Here is a 16,662-nt window from a genome sequence, read left to right as displayed (position 1 = left end):
TCATATTCTGACCCGCTAGATTCATCAGATGAGGGTTCCCATTCCTCATCTGACTGGGTCAGAATCCTGTAGGCCTCTTCAGAAGAATACCCCCTGTTTGACATTTGGGCAACTAAATTTAGGGGTATTCCCTGAGACTACCCAAGAAAAAAAGCAAGCCTGTCTTACAAATGGGAGGCTAGCGAAGTACCGGAGGCCGCTGCGGTTGATAAAAAATATCAAAACTGATTTTTTTTTATCGCCGCAGCGCGTGTAAAGTGAATGTGCAGTGATCAAAAAATAATAATTTTTTGTCACTGCGGTGGGGCGGGCGTGGGTGAACGCACGTGTGGGCGACCGATCAGGCCTGATCGAGCAAACACTGCGTTTTGGGTGGAGGGCGAACTAAAGTGACACTAATACTATTATAGATCTGACCGTGATCAGTTTTGATCACTTACAGATACTATAAAAGTACAAATGCTGATTAGCGATACGCTAATCAGCGAATAAGGGACTGCGGTGCGGTGGGCTGGGCGCTAACTGATCCCTAAACTACCTAACCAAGGGACCTAAACTATCCCTAAAACCTAACAGTCAATACCAGTGAAAAAAAAAAGTGACAGTTTACACTGATCACTTTTTTCCTTTCACTAGTGATTGACAGGGGCAATCAAAGGGGTGATCAAAGGGTTATTTGGGGTGCAGGGGGTGATCTGGGGCTAAAGTGTAGTGTTGGTGCTACTCACTGTGAAGCCTGCTCCTCTGCTGGATCCAACCGACGAAAAGGACCAGCAGAGGAGCAGACAAGCCATATAACAGATCATATTTACTAATATGGTCTGTTATCTGGCTTGTGATTCGATTTTTTAAAAATCAGCAACCTGCCAGCCACGATCATTGGCTGGCAGGTTGCTGACGAAATACTCCTTTAACTTTTGCCGGCCCGCGATGCGCATGCGCGGGCCGGCTCTGACCGAAATCTCGCGTCTCGCGAGATGACGCACGGATGCGTCCAGGAGGAATGAATCAACCACCTTCCGGACGCATCCGTGCGTTAGGCGGTCCGGAGGTGGTTAATTGATGCGCGCCACCTCCTTTGATTCAATACTTAAACTTAAACAAGTTGTACCACATTTAAGCTTCAATACTTTGTCCCACATTTCCGCTATACTCTTTTGGACAACATTTGCGCCTCAATAGCTTCTCCCACAATTACGCTTGACTCTTTTGGCCCATATTTGGGCTTCTGTAATTTGTCCCACATTTGCACCTCCCACATTTCTGCTTGATCCCAAAAATTTTTAATAAATTTATCTCCCTTAAATTTGGTCTCTTTTTCTCACGCTCCCTCTCTGGCCTGGAACTCTGATTTCCCGCCACCCGTGATCACCATGGTAGGCGGATAAAAGAACATCGAAAGTTGATAGAGCAGGTATCAAATTGGATCGTGAACATCACGGGGACGTGCGACATGGTGGGGCAGTAAGTATGCACACACCTACACGAACTAACTGACAAGGGTCAGCCCCTGCAACTTCTGGGTCTCCAAATTGGGCACATGGCCTGAGCTTGACCTTTACGCCTTGGAGGTGCTGGCCTGCCCTGCAGCCGGTGTATTGTCTGAACGTGTGTTTAGCACGACTGGAGGATTATATTTCCCAATGTTTTGTGGTGTACCCTAATTTAAAAAAATAAAAATACATTTTAAACCAAAAAGCAGTGTAGGCTACCTCCTCCACCGCCACTTCCACATACACCGCCACATTCACCACCTTCTCAACCTCCTACTCCATATGGACCTGGTCCTCCTAGATCAAGATTATTATTTTTTATTTTTACGTATTTTATGTTATTTTAAGTCATTTCCCTATCCACATTTGTTTGAGGAGCACTTGCCATGCTCTTAACCACATTTTGACGACATTTGCAGCCCTCTAGCCCTTTCCATGACATTTTAGTGCTCAAAAGTTCGGGTCCCCATTGACTTCAATGGGGTTCGGGTTCGGGGTCAAGTTCGGGTCCCAACTCGAACTTTTTTCCGAAGTTCGGCCGATCTCGTCGAACCCGAACATCCAGGTGTCCGCTCAACTCTAGACGTGGGCTAGGCATGCGATGTGTGTCAGGTTGCTGAGCTCCAAAGCCGCCACTAAGTTACGGCCATTGTCAGACACAACCATGCCTGGTTGTAGGTTGAGTGGCGAGAGCCACAGCTTGGTTTGGTCCCTTAAACCCTGCCACAGCTCTGCAGCGGTGTACTGTTTGTCCCATAAACAGATTAACTTCCGCACGGCCTGTTGACGCTTACCCACAGCAGTGCTACACTGCTTCCAGCTAGCGACTGATGGCTGATTGCTGCTGGAGGTGGAAGTGGAGGAGGATGCGGCGGAGGAGGAGAAGTGGGGGTTGGATGCCATGTGTTGGATCATGCTGGTAGTGGTGATGTTGCTAGTGTTTACGCCCTGGCTCATTATAGTAAGGCACAGGTTGCAAACTACCACTCTTTTGTCATCTGCACTTTCATCAAAAAAGCGCCATACTGCGGAACACCTACCCCTTGGCAAGGTAGATTTACGCATGGGGGTGCTCATGTAACAGTTGCTGGCCTGTTTGGTGTGGGCCAATTTCTCCCTTTTGCAACCCCACTGCTTCTTCCAGCCCGTTGCGGCTTTTCACCTTCCCATGTTGGGTCAGTGACCTCATCGTCAACCACCTCCACTTCCTGACTCTGCTCATCCTCCTGACTTGACCTAACCACAACTCAGTGATTGGTAACTGTGTCTCATCATCATCCACCTCGTGAACAAATGATTCCCTTACGTCCTACCAGCAGCACAGATGGGGGTTAACTGCCCCTGTGGACTGGTAGGACCGGCGGAATTTTTAATGAGCCCAAGAACCAATAAACGATCTTCGGCTCCCTGAAAGGGAGGAGATCACCCCCCAGCCCACCGTGTTTTTTTCTGTCCTTTGGACAGGTGGACTGGCGTGTCGCTCCCCCTCAGGGAGCTGAAGAGTGCTTAGGGGCTCTTTCTTTCCTTAATCTAGGATCGCCCTTTTTTTGCTCTTATTGCCTTTATTATAGGCCTTATTGCGGCTATTTTTTTCTCTAGGGTACCGTCGGAAGTGACGCGCACCAGGTGCGCTACGTCACTTCCGGTTTTCCGTATCGATGCGGTGAGGTTTCTAAACCTCACCGCTTTATTTAATCTGTCTCCTTATGGACATCCTGAACTCCAGGATAGCTTAGGGGAGACACATAGGGTCAAGCTGAGCCAGTATAGGCTCTATTACCTCTCTGGGCTGGTCTCGATCGAGGGCCCGCCCAGTGGGCAGGGCTTCCTCCTTTTAAGCGCCCAGAGCCTGTCATTCAGTGCTCTGGTTGCATCGCTTTCACAAGCTAGCTCCAGAGTTCCCTGTGCCTTGATATATTATAGTGTTATTCTACTACTATATTGCTTGGCTTGGGTTGTTCTTCTTCTTCCACAGCTCTATTTTCTTCAGTGCTGGTGGGCGCCCATATGGTCTTGTATCACCTCCTCCTGGTGTTTGTAGGTGTTATGACCTGTTTATTCTTTTTTACAGAATTATGGCTTCCCCTAAGGATTCGGATCAGCGGAAGTCTGGGCCAAGAGTAAGAATTTGGCCTGTTACGATTGTAACACACCTCTAGACGAAAACTGTCCTTACTCCAGGTGTGAGAGTTGTCGCACACAGGCATCCACGGAACCCACGATGCAAGAAATGTTCCAGTGGACAAAGACCTACATGGATGATTCCATTAAGGGGGTGGTGCGTCTGCTTAATGAGAGGCTACCAGGATCCTCTCAGACTCCCATGGAAGTGGTTGCACCGGTCGAGAGACCTACCCCCTGTTCCGTGGGGTCTTCTTCTGAGGAGGAAGAATTAACTTCTTGTTTTTTTCCTCCAGAGAAAACGCAGAAGTTGCTGAAGTCCATCAGGTCGGGGGACCAGGATGTTGACATAGGGGAGTCCTCCGATCCCGCCGGATGGACACAGCGTGTCTTTAGAGCGGATGAGACCCTTCTCTCTGTAATGCGTACAGAGTAGAGAAAGCCTGAGAAAGGCCCAGTCCTCACCAGGAAATTTAAGCTCATGTACCCGATGGCTAAACCGTTGGTGGAATTGTGTGGTTCCGTTCCCAAGGTGGACATGGCTATAGCCAAGTTGTCCAGGCGCACTCTGGTCCCTGCAGATGATGGGTCTAGTCTGCAGGACCCTCTAGACCGGAGGGCAGAGTGCACCCTCAGAAGGGGTTACGCGGCGGCTGCTGCCTCCGCATCAACTTCAATTGCGGCCACTGAAGTAGCCTCCTTTCTACGCTCCAAGCTCAACCAGATCCAGACGGACGTGGACCAGAGCGTTTCGAGAGACGACATCTTGGCAGCCTCCAAATCAGCCAATCTGGCGATGGATTTCCTGGTCGATTCCACCCAGATGCAGCTGAAGCTGGCCGCCAAAACTATGGCCCTAGTTTCAGCTGCCCGCAGACCACTTTGGCTGAAGCCATGGATCACGGACAATGCGTCCAAATTTAATCTTTGTGGGCTCCCCTTCGAGCCGGATAGGCTGTTCGGGTCCGAATTGGACAGGATAATGGAGGGACTCTCCGACAAGAAAGGGAAGAGTCTCCCCCAGCAGCCCTTTCGGGGACGCCCCAGACAAGAGAAGAAAGGCGGAGGCCGTCCAGGGCAGCAGGCTAGGCGCAGAGATTGGGGGGGGCCTTGGATCCTCGAGGCTCTTGGATAAGCCCTGCTGCCCCTGCAGTATCTCCTCTAGACTTTCCCGTACCCCTCCCCCAGATTCCCGTGGGGGGCCGTCTCTCCCATTTCAAAGACCCTTGGGCCCAGTTGATCGCAGACCCCTGGGTTCAGGACATAGTTTCTGCCGGGTACCGGGTAGATCTTATCTCCCTCCCCCAGAGAGATTCATCGCCACGCGAAACTTTGGGTCTGCCAAACAAAAGATCCTAGAATCTTATATTCAGGACTATATCTCCAAGGGAGCCCTAGAGGAGGTGCCGGCAGAGGAGAAAGGCCTAGGGATTTATTCTCCAGTGTTCCTGGTTCCCAAGAAGACGGGAGATCTCCGGATGATCATCGACTTGAGATATCTCAATCGATTTATAAGGAAAACCAGGTTTCTGATGGAAACCATAAGGTCAGTCAGCCATATCCTCAACCCTGGGGATGTCATGGCTACTCTGGACCTCAAGGATGCGTATCTTCACATCCCGATCCATTCCGCCTCCCGGAAATTCCTCAGGATCGAGGTCCAGATGTTAGGGGTTCGCAGGCACTTTCAGTTCACCGCGCTTCCCTTTGGAATCTCTTCCGCCCCCCTTATCTTCACCAAAGTGGTGGTGTCGGTGGTGGCAGCTTTCAGACTTCAAGGACTGACTATTATCCCTTATCTGGACGATTGGCTCTTCATAGCCTCTTCAGTTCCGGTTCTTACCCACCATCTTCAGATCGCAATCTCCTTTCTCCTCCGCCTGGGCTGGATTATCAACTGGCAGAAGTCGAATGTGAGCCCATCGACTTCAATCCATTATTTAGGATTCGTGGTCGACTCTGTGGAGATGTCCCTCCGGTTGACTCTAGAAAGGAGAGCGTGGATCCAGGACCTAGCAAGAGTCCTTTTTGTCCCTCGTCGAGTCTCTATCCGGTCTCTCATGAAGATGCTGGGGCTCATGTCAGCGGCTGCGGACGCAGTCCCTTGGGCATTATGGCACCTCTGTCCCCTTCAGTCGGAGGTCTTACACTTATGGAACGGCAGCCCTGCGGGGCTAGATTCCCTGTGCTCCCTGTCCAGTCAAACCCGGAATTCCCTCAGATGGTGGTTTCAGCTACCAGCAGGGAAGTCTATGACCCAACCAGCTTGGGTCATATTGACTACAGACGCGTCCCTTGTAGGCTGGGGCGCTCACCTGGACGGATCTCCAGTACAGGGATCTTGATCTCCTCTGGAGCGGCATCTTTCTTCCAATCTTCGCGAGATGCGAGCTATCCGGCTAGCCCTCCTTCACTTCGCCCCTCAGATCCGGGGCAAAGCAGTGAAAGTCCAGTCAGACAATATGGATGCGGTTCTCTATATAAACAAGCAGGGAGGCACAAGATCATTGCCCCTTCTGTCAGAGATCGGGGTAATTCTTCGGTGGGCAGAGACGAACCTTTCCCATCTATCTGCCACTCATATTCGAGGTTCCCTCAATATGATAGCGGACCGCTTAAGTCGAGGATTAACGACCATGGAGTGGTCTCTGCATCCGGAGATCTTCAGGCAGTTAGTTTACAGATGGGGTATGCCAGAGGTGGATCTCATGGCAACCAGGTTCAACGCCAAGGTGCTGAGGTTCTGTTCCCTGTACAGGGAAGACAACCCCCTGGCGATAGATGCTTTGTCGATACCGTGGAGGTTCAGGCTGGCTTACATCTTCCCTCCATTTTTTATGATACCGAGGGTATTGATGAAAATCCGTCAGGATCAGGCCTCGGTAATAGCCATCATACCGTTCTGGCCCAGGAGATCCTGGTTTACCCAGCTCATTTAGATGAGTCGGGGACAATACTGGAGACTCCCCCCGGAGCAGACCCTGGTGTCGTGGGACACTCACCTCTGCCCAGATCTGCACAGGTTCAACCTGACAGCCTGTAGGTTGATCAGTCCCTTCCCAACACAGAAGGGCTTTCCGAGTCGGTCCTGAGAACTTTGTCGCATTCCAGAGCAGAGTCTACAAAGAAGGCCTACTCCAGGATCATGAGAATCTTCGTGGCATGGTGTGATTCCAAACAGGTGGCGTCCGCAGATCCGCCCCTTCCTGCGATACTACAATTCCTTTAAGATGAATTAGATAAAGGCCTTTCTCCAGCTACCTTGAAGGTACAGATTTGTGCCATCTCGGCCTGTCTCAACAGGCCACATTCTCGGGACCCACTCATCAAACGCTTCCTGAAGGGAGCTGAAAGACTAAAGCCTACTATACTGAAACCTATCCCCCAGTGGGATCTTTCAGTAGTGCTCAGGGGGCTAGCATCTCCCCCCTTCGATCCTTTGGAGGAGGTGGAATTCAGATTTTTTACTTTAAAGATGGTTTTTCTTCTGGCTGTAGCTTCAGCCAAAAGAATCTCTGAATTGCAGGCCTTCTCTGCAATTCACCCTTATATTATCTTCCTACAGGACAGAGTACTCCTGAAGTTTTTACCCTACTTCAGGCCTAAGGTGCCTACCTTCCAAAATATCAACCAGGTAATCTCTTTACCAGTTTTATTTTCAGCCTCCTCCTCTGATACTCCAGCAAGAGACCCGCTGGATATTTCAAGGTGCCTCCAGTTCTATCTGGATAGATCCAGAGAGTTCAGGATAGATGAGAATCTCCTCATCCTGTTTGCCGGTAAGTCTAAAGGCCGTAAAGCGTCTAAAGCTACCATTAGTCGCTGGATCAAGGAGGCCATTAGGGAGGCTTTCGTCTCCCAATCCCTAGATCCTCCGGAGTTTGTGAGAGCCCATTCTACTAGGGCTGTCTCCACCTCTGTTGCGGAGAGAAGACTTCTCCCCTTAGAGTTGATCTGTAAGGCGGCCTCCTGGAGCTCTGAGTCAACCTTCATCTCCCATTATAGGATAGATGCTAGGGTGGCAGAGTTTTCGGCTTTTGGGCAGACAGTTCTTAGTTCTGCCAGGCATGAGGACCCTCCCTAGGGGATTCTTCTTGCTATCTCCCCATCTGTGCTGCTGGTAGGACGTAAGGGAATCGTTAATTTCTAACGATAATTTGTTTTCCCTTAGTCCTAACAGCAGCACACAAATATCCCACCCTAAATACATTTTGCTTGTTAAAAACACGGTGGGCTGGGGGGTGATCTCCTCCCTTTCAGGGAGCCGAAGATCGTTTATTGGTTCTTGGGCTCATTAAAAATTCCGCCGGTCCTACCAGTCCACAGGGGCAGTTAACCCCCATCTGTGCTGCTGTTAGGACTAAGGGAAAACAAATTATCGTTAGAAATTAACGATTACCGTTCACCACCGTCATCTTCTTGAGACTATGAAGGCTCAAGAGGTCGGCAATCAGTGCACAATATCTCAGGTCCCTCTTCAAGCGTGCTGGGCGTGAGGGCCAAATGTAATAGTGGCGCTGGATAGAGCTTCTCGGAATATCTGAGTGTGGGATTACTCGTTTGGTAATCCTCTCCATGGTAGGAGGAATGATGATCGGAGAGAGGATTCAGTTGACCAGACTCTTGGCTACAGAGACTGGACTTGGCGAAAGAGAGGGTGGTGCTTAACCGACTGGAAGCATTATCTTCAGCAATCCAAGCAACTGTTCACACTGGTCCGACTTTTTTTTATTTTCTGGTGCACTGGCAGCAGGCACAGTTTCATTGCTCCCAGGACCACGACCTCTGCGTGCACCATCAGCATCACGCCCACTTCCCGGTCCCTTAGTGCTCTCCTTCTTCATATTAATGGTTTTGTCACTAAATGTGGTGCTTTTTTTTTACAGTCCGCTAAAGACATAGTTTTCTGATGCAGGACAGTATATGTCACAGAAGCACACAGAATATGGACACTATATTAGTCCCAGATTTTTGGAATTTGCCCTAAATAAACAGTTTTCGGATGGCGTACTGTATATGTCACAGAACACCACAGAATATGGACACTATTTTAGGCCCAGATTATTGGAATCTGTGGTACAGAAACTGTTTTCTGATGTCGTTTATATTTATATTTTTCCCTATATCTAGGCCTGACAACCACACAATGTATTAAAGCACAGATCACACAATTGATGGATTACACCGTTGACAGCAAAAATGTGGATAGATTATGGGAGAAAAATCGTTTTCTGTATTTTACATTTTTTCCATATATCTAGGCCTGACAAACACACAATGTATTGAAGCGCAGATCACACAATTCACAGATTACACTGTTGACAGCAATTATGTGGATAGATTGATAATGTCATCCTCGTTCTCCTCCCCCCAACCACGGACAACACCAGGGATCCCAAAAAGGTTTAAAGCATGCTCTTCTTGCTCCTCCTCATCCGCCCCGGCACCATCCTCCTCTGAATCCTCTTCAGACTCCTGTTGTTGACTTGTCTCAGATGGAGTAGCCCCCTTAGGAATTCATCCAGCAGTGCGACTTCCGTATCTTCCTGCTCCTCGATGGCTTGATCAATGACACAACGCAATGCACGCTCCAGAAAGAAGGCGTAAGGTAAGAGGTCACTGATGGCGCCCTGGCTGTGACTGACCAGATTGGTGATCTCATCAAATGGCTGCAGAAGTCTGCATGCATTGCGCATGAGCAGCCACTGGCGTGGTAGAATAAAAACAAGCTCCCCAGAACCTGTCCTGCCGCAGAATTCGTACAGGTAGTCATTAACTGCACGTTTCTGCTGGAGCAGCCTATCAAGCATATACAAGGTGGAGTTGCAGACATCTGACGGGCAGGTTGTGTCGCCGCTGAATGTCAGCAAGGTGAGCCATGGCCGTGTAAGATCTTCTGAAATGGCCAGAGATTTTCCTGGCCTGCCACAAGACGTCCTGGACCCCGGGGTATTTGACAACGAATCGCTGCACGACTAAGTTCAGGACGTGTGCCATGCACGGCACGTGTGTCATTTTGCCCTGTTTCAGCGCACTCAGCAGATTGGCAACGTTGTTGCACACCACTTTTCCAACTGTCAAATTTAGCTGGGTCAGCCACTGAATCTGCCTGTGAGCGCAAAGCTGAAAGGAGTGCAGGACCGGTGTGGCTCTTGGCTTACAGGCACAACAGACGCAGCACAGCATGGCAAAGGATGGATGTATGGATGTAGATGGATAATGGATGTAGTAGGAGGAGGAGAAGAAGAGGAAGGCATGCACCAAATCCACACGGGTTCCATGGGTTACAGGCTTGACGGCCGTCAGAAGGTTCACCCAGTGGGCAGTAAAAGTTACGTACCTTCCCTGCCCGTGTTTGCTAGACCACGTGTCTGTGGTCAGATGTATCTTGGTACCGACACTGTGTGCCAGAGATACATTTACTTGCCACTGAACGTGGCCATATAGCTCTGGGATGCCCATCTGGGAGAAATATTTCCTTCCTGGGACCTTCCATTGCGGTGTTCCAATGGCCACAAATTTTCTAAAGGCCTCCGAGTCCACCAGTTTATATGGCAGTAGTTGGCGGGCTAGCAGTTCCGACAAGCCAGAGGTCAACAGTTGGGCAAGAGGGTTATCCAGCGTCATCATCTTTTTACGCTCGAACATTTGGGCCACGGAAACCTGCCTTTTGCCAGATAAATGTGATGACAGCACAATGGAAGGTGAAGTGGAGGACAATTGGGAGGAGAGAGGAGAAGGACAGGAGGCTGGACGATGAGCGACTGGAGTGTGGCTTTGTGGGTTCTGACGGCGTTGCTCCTATAGGGCTCGGTGATGGGAGGCCAGGTGCCTTCTTAAGGCGGTCGTCCCTAGGTGAGTGTTGGGCTTACCGCAACTTATGCGTTGACAGCAAAGGCTGCAGATGGCAACACTATTGTCAGCAGCGAACACGTTAAAAAAAGCCCACACTGCGGACCCATGTGCCAGCGTCTTGGGAGCGCCAGATGTGACTGTGCATAGTAGATGGGCTCGCTCCTGTTACATTAACAGTCTGCTTTTTGCCTCCTGTGCAATGTAAGTTCTGCCTGCTTCTCCTCCCTATCTGCTGGTCCATCTCTCCCTCTGAACTCCCTTCCTCTTCCTCTGTTGTGGGCACCCACGTGACGTCCATAGACACGTCATCATCGATGTCACCTTCCCAACCACTAACATTAGAGATCTTGGAGTAGGCAGCAACAGCGGGGACCAACCTCCTTGGGCTGATCTGTGTACTGTCGTAAGACTGCTGAGTGGCGGCCGTTGCTACCTCCTCTTCCTGATCCGCACCTTCTGCAACTTTCCACTAAGGCTCCGTCCTGGTGCTCCTGCCTGACCCCTACCACACCTGCGGAAGGGCCTGCCTCTTCCTCTGCCTGTCATTTTTTAAATGATCCTGTGACAAAAAACTCTAGAGAAGCACAGTGTTTGTGGAAGAAGGCATATAACACCCCGCTTCAATCAGTCGTTTTGGGGGGGCGACTGGTATATCACACCCGTTATAATAATTTTTTTCCAGTACCGTTTGTCACTGTGTGTAGCAGAAGGAACGCAGCAAAACAGCAAACAAATGCTGCAGTACCCAAATACACTATTATGAAAGTATATTGGTATATAACACGCCGCTTCAATTTGTCGTTTTGGGGGACGACTGGTATATCACACCAGTTATAATAATTTTTTTCCAGTACCGTTTGTCACTGTGTGTAGCAGAGGGAACGCAGCAAAACAGCAAACAAATGCTGCAGTACCCAAATACACTATTATGAAAGTATATTGGTATATAACACCACCCTTCAATCTGTCATTTTGGGGGGCAACTGGTATATCACACCAGTTATAATATTTTTTTCCAGTACCGTTTGTCACTGTGTGTAGCAGAGGGAACGCAGCAAAACAGCAAAGAAATGCCGCAGTACCCAAATACACTATTATGAGTCCTTAAAAGGACTTTTGTGGACCTATTAGCTAGCGATTTGTGTCCCTAACAGTCTGTCCCTGCTCCACACAGCAATCTCTCCCTACACTGGCAAAACACTGAATGTAAAATGGCAGCCAGATCAGGTCTATTTATTAGGTAGGGGGTATGTCCATGTGCTGAAACTTTTCAATTGGCTGTCCTGTACCACCTGATGGATGTATCATGGGTCAAAGTTCTTCACAATGTAAAAGAATATGGTGGGCGCAAATATCGCCATATGTTCGCATGTTCGGCGAATCGCGAAAACGCTAAGTTTGCCGCGAACCGACCGCTGGGCGAACCGCAAGGCCATCTCTAATAGGGAGAAATCTGCAACAGAAAAGACTTATCCCCTGAGAAAGGACATGCCTCCTGAGATGCCATTTAGAACAAAAATCTAGCAGAGCAAATGTAGTAATGAATGGGGAATTTCTGGACCTATGTCAGGTACAGGGCTGATTTTTGATTTGTTAGAGATTGTCATGTCGTTTCTGATGTATTTATTTCGTTTTTTACATTAATTATGGGATAACCCCTTTTAAAGATAATTAAGAAATGTAGAAAAAGATTTTCCATTGACTATACCATACTAGTGATTGTTTTTTAGAAGTTGTAGTTTGTTGGAGATTCAGGAGTCAAAGGGATTTTAAGGGTGGTAAAGCTAAAGTCTTTTTCTTCAAAATTTTAGTGAAATCTTGGTTTATTTGATCTAGCATGTTCTGAGATATTATTCTATGTAGTCATTTATTGCAATTTAAGTGGTGACAGAAAAAGGGGTGATGATGCATGAAGAATTTTTATATGAGGAATATACCAAGTTACGCTGCAGAACATTTCCAGCAATGTTACCAGTTTGTTATTTTAATGTGTCATCTTTTTGTCTTGACTTGGAAGTAATTAGATGTTCTTTGTTGTTTACATTATTGAATTGGAAAGAAGTTGAACGTTGAATTTTATCATCATTCTCCATGCAGGGAATGCTTGCATTGTTCATATAGTTATCTAGAGGCTCAACTTTAGTTGTGTTAGATTTAACAGATCTGAGTGGGCGAAGTAAGTTCCATGACACCTGGTGTAAAATGAAGTAAATTACCATTCTGACATGGAATAATTTAACAAAGCAATTCTGTTACCTGAATGTTCTACCTTGTTTAAAAGGTCATAAAACTTTTGATATGTCAAAGTGACATATCAAAGGTTTTGATTAGTAGGGGTTTGAGTGCTGAAACCACCACTGGTCACTAGGATGCGGAGTGAGAAGGGTTTCACTCTCTCTGTCCTGCAGGGGATGGATTCGAGACTGTCAATAGACATTCTATTGAGTCCACCTCGCTTCCTCTCCTGTAGAGAGGAGAGAGAACATGATTTGTGAGTGCATCTCTCTCCTAGTTCTAGTGATTGTTGGGGTTCCCAGTACTCTGATCCCCACCAATCAAAACCTTTGATATGTCTCTGTGACACATCAATAATTTTATAAAAACTCTATGACCTTTTAAAGAGGGTCCCTCTCCTGACATGTCTGTTTTTAGTAAATCCTTTCATGCTTCATGTAACAACAATTCTGGAGCATCTTTTCATACATAACTTTATGTTGTTCTCTTTCTCAGTTATGGCTTCTAGAAGTGAATGAAACTGCAACAGGATATTGGCAGTTGGGGAGTGTTTCTACAGTCGAACCTATGCAATCAGTGCTTCCAGTGTGATGCTGCCATTCTCCCTAAACCACACCCTTTTCCCACTAAGCAATGCCCACTTGTCTAGCAAGGCTCCAAAAGTATGTAAGATGCTTAGTAAATGTGGCTGATTAAAGTCTGGACCAATTTGAGGGAGAATTCTGGTGCACTTTTATTAGTAAATCTACCCCAGTGTGTGCAAGTTAGTTTGTAATTTCTAAACATCTTCCATAGCCTGCACTTTAGTACCTAATCCGAACAAAAGATGCTCCTTCAGCACTCCATTAAGAGCATAGAAAAGAAAATGTATTTTTAAATCTAGAAAGAGATATTATAACAGATTTTCTATGTCTTTAATAGAGTGCCACCTTTCATTTGGATTATTACTATGCTTACATTTGCCAACTCAGGAGTCTTCTACTTGCACCCTGGATTTTGACTAAAAGTGCTTAAATTGGTGAGCTAACCTAGTGATTCTATTTTTTTTTAACTTTAGAACATACAGTAGCTTGGTGTTATCTGCAAAAATTACAAACAGTGCTGCAATCCTATCTTCTACAGATGAAGCATGCATTAAAGTGACAGATGATGTACTGCACTATTAACATAGTGCACTGTTCTAATAGTATGTGTATTAGAATGGTTTGCTATGTTAAAGAAGCACTCTGAGATTTTTTTTATTTGCCTATACAGTGCATGATAGACCATTAATAAAGAATAAGACTCTGTATGCCTTGTGTATACCTGTTTTATTTGATGTGCAATATGTGGATTATCAACCATCTTGATTTCTTCTTCCCCTTAGATATACTTTTCCTAAATAATCCTACATTTCCCTTCATTCCTATCTTTGCACAGACAGAGGGGTGGGGGGTGAGTCTCATCACACTGCACTGCTCTGAGCCCTCTAAAGAGAGCCATCAGATCGGTGACACAGCATGCTTTCCCCTTACACTGCAGGGTTTTTCATGATTTCTTGTGTAATTCTGCTTCAGCCTCTCTGCCCTGTCATTTCTCTCTCCCCTGTCAGCTCTTTCATGTAGGAGGCTGGGAGACCAGTGTGAAGCTACATCCCATAGAACTACACTGGAGAGTCAGCACACACAGATGGCAAAGGTGGGCAATGTCACAAGATTTATATAACTACAGCTAATCACTACATATACTTACCTGCTATATATCCTATATATCTGCACTTCTGGTCCTTAAGATAGAGGAGACATTATATCTTTATAGTGGAAGATATATAAATGGAGTGTAGAGAGGGGAGCGGCCTGAAAACTGTTAGGAAAGATTTCATAGGTGATGATGATTGTCATCCTTTAGTTCACAGGAAGTCGGCCACACAGGAGAGACTGAGTTCCTGTTTACACATTGGAGCTAGCTATGGACTGCTGGTTGGACTTGAGCTCATATGACCTGGTTCCCATAATGGAAAGTTTCAAACTATATGGATGGAACTGAGTTAGGGTGTAACAATTACACTGCTAGAATACTGGTAATGAGTAAGTAATATATTATTTAAAAAAATGGAGTGCTTCTTTAACAAATTAATGCTTGCTACATTAGTATATGGTTAATAAATATGCTGAATAATACTGGACCCAACACTTAACCATTGGGGACACCAATCATAACTGATGACTATTCAGAGTAGGAATCATTTACCACAAATATCTGGACATGGTCTTAAGCTAAAGGTATAGGTATACTTTTAGTGAAATAGGTGCAACCACCTGTCACGAGGGTGTCGAGGACCACGCCTGACTCCGTTATACCCGGGGTCAGGAAGTCGCAGCGGTTGGCTGCACGCTCTATTTAAGATAGGGCTGTTTTCCTTATGGTAGCTTTCTGGGTTTGCTTAGCAAACCCTTTTGGCTCACTCAGGGATCCGTAGCTCCTTCTCCTCAGCTGTTCCTTGTCCAGCACTCCCAGACCTCCTTATATTTCTCTCTCACACTTCTCTGGTTGCCAGAGATAGAGCTTCCTGCCTGGACATCTTTTCTGACCTTCTGGAGCTGTGTTGCTGCGTTCGCTGGTAGTTGGTCCAGTACGCTACCCTCCAGATCCCTGTTGGACCTTTTTTGGTTTATTGTGGTCGCCCACCTGGGTGTATGTGTTTGTATGTTTTGTCTGTCCTCTCCCTGGTGTTTCCCTCTTAGTGATAGTGGTGTGGACTAGCGATCCCACCGGCCTGTTCACTATCCAGGGCTCATATTAGGGAAAGCCAGGGTTTAGGCACGCGATCGCCGCACGGGTGAGGAACCCGTCTAGGGACGTCAGGGCAGTCAGGTGCCAGCCGCAAGGTGAGTTAGGGGACACCACCTTTCCCTCTCCCTTGGGCAGGGCTTTCCCTGTTTTCCTCCATGTGCGTGTCGTCGGTCATTACATTATCTCTGGCCATTATTTTGTGTAGGTAAAAAATAAAAATAAAAAAAATAAAAAATTTTTTTTACCTACTTAGAATCCAGTATGGATCAAATTGCTGCTCTGTCCAAACAATTTCATGGCTTGTCTTTGGAGGTGGTAGGATTGAAGGCGTCGGTCCTCCAGCAACAGCAGCAATTACAACTGACTGCAAGCCCAGCGGTTGCTACTGGTAACCAGGTTGTTGCGGAACCCAAGGTCCCTCTCCCTGACAGATTTTCTGGGGGAAGGGACAAGTTTTGACATTCCGTGAGGCCTGTAAGTTATATTTTAAACTGCGCCCTTACTCCTCTGGTAATGAAGATCAGCGGGTGGGGGTTGTTATTTCCCTGCTGCAGGGGGATCCGCAGTCCTGGGCGTTCTCTTTACCTACTGATTCCCAGGCTCTTCGGTCAGTGGATGAGTTTTTTGGGGCCTTGGGTCTCATATATGATGACCCTGACCGAGTCGCCCTGGCTGAATCAAGATTACGGAGACTCTTACAAGGAGAGCGGCCGGTAGAGGAGTATTGCTCTGAATTCCGTAGGTGGGCTACGGATACCCAATGGAACGACCCGGCTCTCAGGAGTCAGTTCTGCTCTGGGTTATCCGAAAGGGTTAAGGATGCGCTTGCATTATATGAGACCCCCTTTTCCCTTGATGCGGTTATGTCCCTTTCTATCCGAATAGATAGACGCCTTAGGGTCAGGTTGAAAAAACCGGAGCAATTGGTAACCCCTCCCAAGCAGCAGTTAGTCTGTACGGACTTAGACGAGCCTATGCAGCTAGGAGGAACTACTCGTCAGGTCCGTCCTCCTGAGGCTCGCCGTAGGCGTGGGGTTTGTTTTTTTTGTGGGGAGAGGGGTCATTTCATTAATGTCTGTCCTTCTTTCCTCAGAAACAAAAGACCGTCGGAAAAACTACTAACCCCAGGCTGTGTGGAGGATGTCAGCCGGGGGGTATACGTTTCCTCCATACGTACATCGCAATT

This window comes from Bufo bufo, chromosome 4 (assembly GCF_905171765.1).
Source record: "Bufo bufo chromosome 4, aBufBuf1.1, whole genome shotgun sequence".
In the NCBI taxonomy this organism is placed as follows: domain Eukaryota; kingdom Metazoa; phylum Chordata; class Amphibia; order Anura; family Bufonidae; genus Bufo; species Bufo bufo.
Note: the sequence above shows the minus strand (reverse complement) of the source record.